This window comes from Macaca thibetana, chromosome 12 (genome assembly GCF_024542745.1).
Source record: "Macaca thibetana thibetana isolate TM-01 chromosome 12, ASM2454274v1, whole genome shotgun sequence".
NCBI lineage: Eukaryota > Metazoa > Chordata > Mammalia > Primates > Cercopithecidae > Macaca > Macaca thibetana.
Window position 1 is genome coordinate 99819169 of NC_065589.1, and position 6639 is coordinate 99825807.

Consider the following 6639-nt stretch of genomic DNA (forward strand, 5'->3'; position numbering starts at 1 on the left):
GGAGCAGAGCAGACTGTTCCAGAAGAAAGTATTAAAAAGGAGCAACAGGAGGAATATCAAGGAAAGATTTTCTCCCTTCTGAATCTTGCTGAATGCTGGCCCCAAGTGGAAAAGGACGACATTCTCTGAGCAAATCAGCTTTAATATGACTTTCCAAATAAAATATTGTGTATTATTTTCATTTCATCAAAACTTGTTTCTGACTCATCCACTTAAAACACATAAAGTAATAGAATTCTATAGTAACTTATTTGCAATTAACTGTCTTAAAATTTGGTCTGTACATTACTGCATTTTACAAACAATTCTGAAGGTATTTTAATTTACCTATCATCTTTACTCATTGATCTTTCTAAATTCATATCAAGTTCACTTCAATTCATTCTTAATTTTACACATATTCCATAAAATATGTGTATTTTAATTTAACAGTTTCATCAAGTTCACTTCAATTCATTCTTAATTTTACACATATTCCATAAAATATGTGTATTTTAACTTAACAGTTTCTGCAAGAAACTACTCATTTTTACAGTGAATTTGTTTCTTAAAAGCATTAAACGGTTTAAAAAATTTTCATGGACTTTTCTCCAATTCCAGATGTTTATCTGCATATTCATTCTTGCTAACATGTAAGTATTGCATGTGTTTATTCATTTGATATTCTTTTATAATAAAATGAAATAAAGTAATAACATATCAACCAAAATTATCTGAATTATACAGCTTCTATAGATGCAGAGGTTCAGAACCACAATATTGAAGACAGATTTAAATAATGCTTTCCATTGTGAGGAAATGCAACAAATTGAAAATCTAATCAGAATATCAAAGCAAATACATATTACCAAGGTCTTCTTACACTCTAACAATAAAAAGTGTATTGAAAACCAAGTTCTAATCTCTATTTTTCTGTGATCATTTTAATAGTCAACAAGTAGATAGCTTCAGTATTGACAATTGAAGAGGTCTTGAAATGGAGTGTACTAGTATGCCTAATAATTTCCTACTAAATTGACCATGTCAAAAAACATTTATGTGTGTTTTTCAATAGAAGACAATAAAAGAAAAGAAAATTGTTGCCACTTATCAACCCTGTAACCATTCTTTAATAACACAAAAAAATAGGTGTTGTGGGGGCCATCACTTATCCCATCCAACAGCACAATAAAAATAATATTAGGGAAGAATGGATCATATCTTGGGCTTTTATTAAAATTCTTTCAAGAATCTACAGTCAGATTTATTTTAGGTATTTGTCTCTGAGATTAGCAATATTTTGATGTTTTCTGCACACATGTTACAGCACACAAAGACATTCTGTAAAAGCAAGAAGTCAATATAAAAGGAAATTACGTCTGTTTATGACTAACAAATCCTTTTCATTTGTAAGGTTTATTATTTTGGAATATTTCAAAGAAGGAAAATTATATAATTACATAAATAACAAAAGTATACCTCTAATTTGCCTCTCTTCTCAGAGTAACCTTTAATGAAATCAGCTGTGACTTCTTTTCTAAATGTAAAATTTTGCTTATGAATTAGAAACTTACCCTCATTTCACCCTATATCTTAAATGAAATTTAGAAAAAAAATTTTCAAGTGTCATGATAGACAGTATTCCTTTACATTTTAAAATCTCTTTGCTTTTTAATTAGCTACATATTAACCTTTTAAGGGCTTTTAATGCTAACATTGATACAATGCTTTAGAGTGAGTATCTTTCACACTGAAATTCAAGCTGTTTCTCACTGTTATAAAATGCCTCTTTCTCTTTCCTTATTTGGATGTTGAACAATACGTATTTTTATAAAACAGTTGGTTAAAGGTGCAAAGTCTCACATTTTTCTAGTAGTCATTTTTAAATGCACTTCAAACTAAAACTGTATACCTTATTCTGTCTTTAACATTTTAGTACAAAATCTTAGCAAATCATCTTATTATTATAATATTTTAGTAAGAGACATTGGAATTTGACAGCTGCAAATATGTAAAGAATATTCTTTTCTACGCCAAAGGAAACCAGTCCATGTTTTAAGCACAGGTAAAAGCATCATATTTTGTAGAAATGTTTGTACATTCACACCAAAACGTAGGAAACTCTGCCAAACATGTTCAAGTTTAAATTTCATGTACAACATAAAGTTAAAACTTACCTTTTCTCGGCAATGACCTGTTATTGAAACTGCCATCAACTCCTAACTGCTAATGACTCTTTCAACAAAAACGGAAAACAGTAAAGTCACATGTCGTAAGAGTAGGCCTGTGTTGGATGCTGCTTAATTTCAGTACTGGGGGAAGAAAAAGGCGGGGGGTGGGGTGAGCACAAAACTTTTAAATAAAACCACTTCCTGGGTAGAGACAGTTAACCACACACATCACATCATTACTCAATTTGAAGAAATTGCCTTGTATAGTCAACAATATTGTTATTTTTCAACGTGATTATCAATTGTCAAACATGACACATGTATAGAGATTTTATCAATTTTAACTTAAGGGAGGAAAATGTGTGATTAAAAATTCATCAGTGGGAGGAGCAGACTGCTAAGCACTGAAGAAACTTCCCCTTTCTCTGCCTTCTAGCAAGGGCTTAAAAATGAAGCGTCTACTCTGCTGGCTACACTTGAGATGTTCCCATGCTATCAGGACACTCTGCATGATGACTTTGGAAGCAAGGAAGCCACCTCCAATTCACAGAGCCGGTGCTTCTGCCTATTCATGAAAGGACCCACCAAAACCTGATCCAGTTAACAGGTTCATGGGGCCTTGGGAGGGTTGCATTAGAACTTCAGAAAACACAGCCCCGAGCCACGCAGCCATCTGAGCATCTGGGGAAAAGGAAGGTGTTCATCATGCTGGTCGAACACACCCTGTGGCATTTGCTCTGACTGTGGCTCTCATACTGATAGGTCCACTCTGACAGTTTCCTAAGCAGTTCTGAAATCTGCTGAAGAGCTTTTGCTCTAGCTGAATGATTCTTTGTGTGGTCTGACTTAAAAAGAAAAAATATATATATTATAATAAAGGATCCAAACGGTATCATTTTGGCATGCTGCTGTGTGCCCTCCTGTGTCAAACTTCAGCCAACACAAGACATATTTTTAAGGGGTCTCAGAAATAACTCTAGGTTGTGCATCTTTATTGAGCCATGGAGTTCAAGAATAAGCTCCTGGATTTTTCAGGCTTGGCTAGTTTTGTGAGATTTGCAGTATAATCACAAAAGGAAGAGAAGAAAAGCTTTCCTTCCAAATACATGAGAGAGTTAAATCACAATCTCTTGTCATACAAACCAATTAGAAATCTGTGTAATAGAGCTCAGTGGTATAGAATGTTTGGCATACTAAAAGTCAGTCTTTAAAAATAGATTTGGTAGATATGGCCCAAGTTAGGGATGGCATGTCCCTACCAGTTAATTGAATTTCTCTGGGATCTTTTTCTAAAAATCACATTTCAGATTGACCCTAGAATTCACTGTCAGTTGTCATTTCAGGAAGGACCTTTTTAAGTGTTTAGAGTCCTGAAGATTTGTACTGAATGCTTCTCCCTAACACCGAAGAGAAAACAGAAAGTTCATAATATTAAAAGTGAGGAAAGCAGAATTCAGGGCTTAATTCTGACACTGCTATTTACTTAACCTTGGCCAAGTTACTTAAGTTCTCTGAAATTTAGTTCATTTATCCACGTAATGAAACATCTGCATGCAAAAATGCATCTTGGGGAATACAATAAGTAAATAGATGTACATATTTTGTATATCATAAGGAACTGTAGATATATAAATTAGCATGAGCTGGGAAATGTTGATACCTCCTAAGAAGCATCAGAAAACTTCAGTGCATTCTGTTTGATTTAAGCCTTTGTAAATCTGAGTTAGACTCAGAAGTCTAGGACAAGGAAAACAAATTAGGCCTTTCCTTGTTTTTGTTTGTTTGTTTGTTTTTACGGAGTCTGGCTCTGTTGCCAGGCTAGAGTGCAAAGGCACGATCTCGGCTCACTGCAACCTCTGCCTCCCGGGTTCAAGCGATTCTCCTGCCTCAGCTTCCCGAATAGCCGAGATTACAGGCATGCCCACCATGCCCAGCTAATTTTTGTATTTTTAGTAGAGACGGGGTTTCACAACGTTGGCCAGGATGGTCTCTATCTCTAGACCTCATGATCCGCCCACCTCGGCCTCCCAAAGTGCTGGGGTTACAGGCCTGAGCCACCGTTCCCAGCCAGGCCTTTCCTTTTAAATAGATACTAATATCAGGCATCTGACTAGGAAAAATAAAAAATACCAATGTACCGTTATGGTAATCAATTAATGTAAATACCTACTTAAGGGTGACAATATTTGTTGGCATCAACAGTTACTGGAGACAAGTGCCCATTTTCTTTGTATAAGGTGGAAGGTGAGCCCCTTAGGCAGTGTGATATGCCTGGGTTTGATGATTGATTGATTGATTGATTTTTTGGAGACGTAGTCTCGCTCTGTTGTCCAGGCTGGAGTGCAGCGGCGCGATCTCGGTTCACTGAAAGCTCCGCCTCCCGGGTCACACCATTCTCCTGCCTCAGCCTCCCAAGTAGCTGGGACTGCAGGCGCCGCCACCACGCCCGGCTAATTTTTTTTTGTATTTTGAGTAGAGACGGGGTTTCACCGTGTTAGCCAGGATGGTCTCCATCTACTGACTTCATGATCCGCCCTCCTTGGCCTCCCAAAGTGCTGGGATTACAGGAGTGAGCCGCCGCACTCGGCCTTTTTTTATTATTATTTTTTGAGACAGAGTCTCGTTCTATTGCCCAGGCTGGAGTGCAATGGCGTGATCTCGGCTCACTGCAACCTCCACCTCCCAGGTTCAAGTGATTCTCGTGCCTCAGTCTCCCGAGTAACTGGCATTACAGGCAAGCGCCACCACACCCAGCTAATTTTTTACTGTTTTTAGTAGAGACAGGGTTTCACTATGTTGGCCAGCATGGTGGTGAACTCCTGACCTCAGTTGATCCGCCCGCCTCCGCCTCCCAAAGAGCTGGGATTACAGGCATGAGCCACTGTGCCCAGCCCTGGGTTTGATTTCTAAAAGGAGAGGTACTTACTATGATTAAGGCTATAAGTCAGGGCCTTGACACTTGTGGCCTGATATGCTTACTGTTTTTAGTAGCTAAGATTTTTTGAATGTTTGCCATAATCCAAGCATTGTACCAAGTACTTTACATTCATTCTGCCTCACAACAAATTTGTGAGCTAGCCAATATTATTTTTTAATCCTCACAACAAATTTGTGAGCTAGCCAATATTATTGTATTCTTTTTACATATGAGGAAACTGAGGTTACTTTGTTGCCCAAATTAGTAAGGAGTAGAGCCAGTAGTCAAACGCAGACGCTCTGACCTCAGAGCCCTCTTTCTCAATTACTGTGCTAGCTCCTAACCACTAGACATGCAGCACAACTCTCAGCCAATCATGCTCAGGAAAAGTTTTCCTTCTGGTATTCCTTTTGCCTCCTCACTGACTGGAATGATCAACTTAGCAGATAGAAATCATTTCTGGGAATCATAAAATCAAGTCTCCAGAAAATTCTCTAAATTTTAAATCTACATCAAAGAAATTAAAACAAGATCAGGATAAACAGAAATGTACTATGTTCACAGATTTTTAAAAAAAAAACAGTGGAAATACATCAACCTACCTAAATTATTCTACAAATAGATTCAATGAAATCATAATTATAATTCCAACTGGACTTTTTGAAGAATGCAATGAGCTCCTTCCAGAATTTCCTAGAAGAACAAATGTCCAAGAATACCTAAGCTCATTTTGAAACAAAAAAACAAGGACCGTTGACTTGCTCTGCTAGATTGACATGGTCCAAATCACAGTATTAAAAACATTACAATGCCGGGCCAAGGAGCAGCTCAGAAAATGAGTGTATTTATTTGGGAACTTGACATATGACAAAGATAGCATCATAGAGAAACAAAAAGGAACAGATTTGTTTCATTAGATAATATTGGTAAGACATACTTACTAAATAGAGGATAATAGATTTGGGCTTTTACATTGGATCACATGAAAAGATGGCCCTTACATGGATAAAAGCGCAGTTGAAAGCTCAAACCACGCTGTTGATACAATAACAGGAAGGAACATATTTTTGCAAAATGGAACTTTCTTAAATAGTATCCTTACATTAAAAAGAAAAGGAGTAAAATATGTGTATTTCACTATACATTATATATTTCTGTTAAAGAAATATATAGACAAAGATTATAGAAAAATAAGAGACTACTAGAAAATATCTATCTTTACAAAATATTTATACAGACCAATAAGAAAACAATAAGCATCCCAATTGGAGAATAAGAAAATGAGTTGAATAAGTAATTCAATAATAGGATTGTCCTGATATCCAACAAGTGTGTGAAGAGATGCACAAGCTCTAACATAATACAAGTTAAGTTGGCTCCCATTGAAATGGTAAAAATCTGGCTGAGAATGTATGGAAAAAGGAACTCTCATACATTGCTGGAGGAATTGTAAACTGAAACCATTCTGATAAGCAATCTGTCAAAAATGAACAAAATAAAATATACACAGGCAGTGTGATCCAGCAACTGAAATCTGGTATAAATATATGGTCCAAATAAATGTATCACACG

General features: G+C 36.4%; 1 protein-coding gene across 2 annotated transcripts in view; it reads right to left on the minus strand.

Annotated features, from left to right (window-relative positions):
* ARHGAP15 (Rho GTPase activating protein 15) overlaps nucleotides 1–2298 on the minus strand; it is a 629043-nt gene extending 626745 nt beyond the window's left edge. The window contains exon 1 of one of the 2 annotated variants that reach the window (XM_050751741.1): nucleotides 2157–2298. The gene's annotated coding sequence lies outside the window, so the exon portion shown is untranslated. The remainder of the gene's footprint in view (nucleotides 1–2156) is intronic. The other variant, XM_050751742.1, reaches the window with a different exon arrangement.
* Between the last annotated feature and the right edge of the window lie 4341 nt (nucleotides 2299–6639).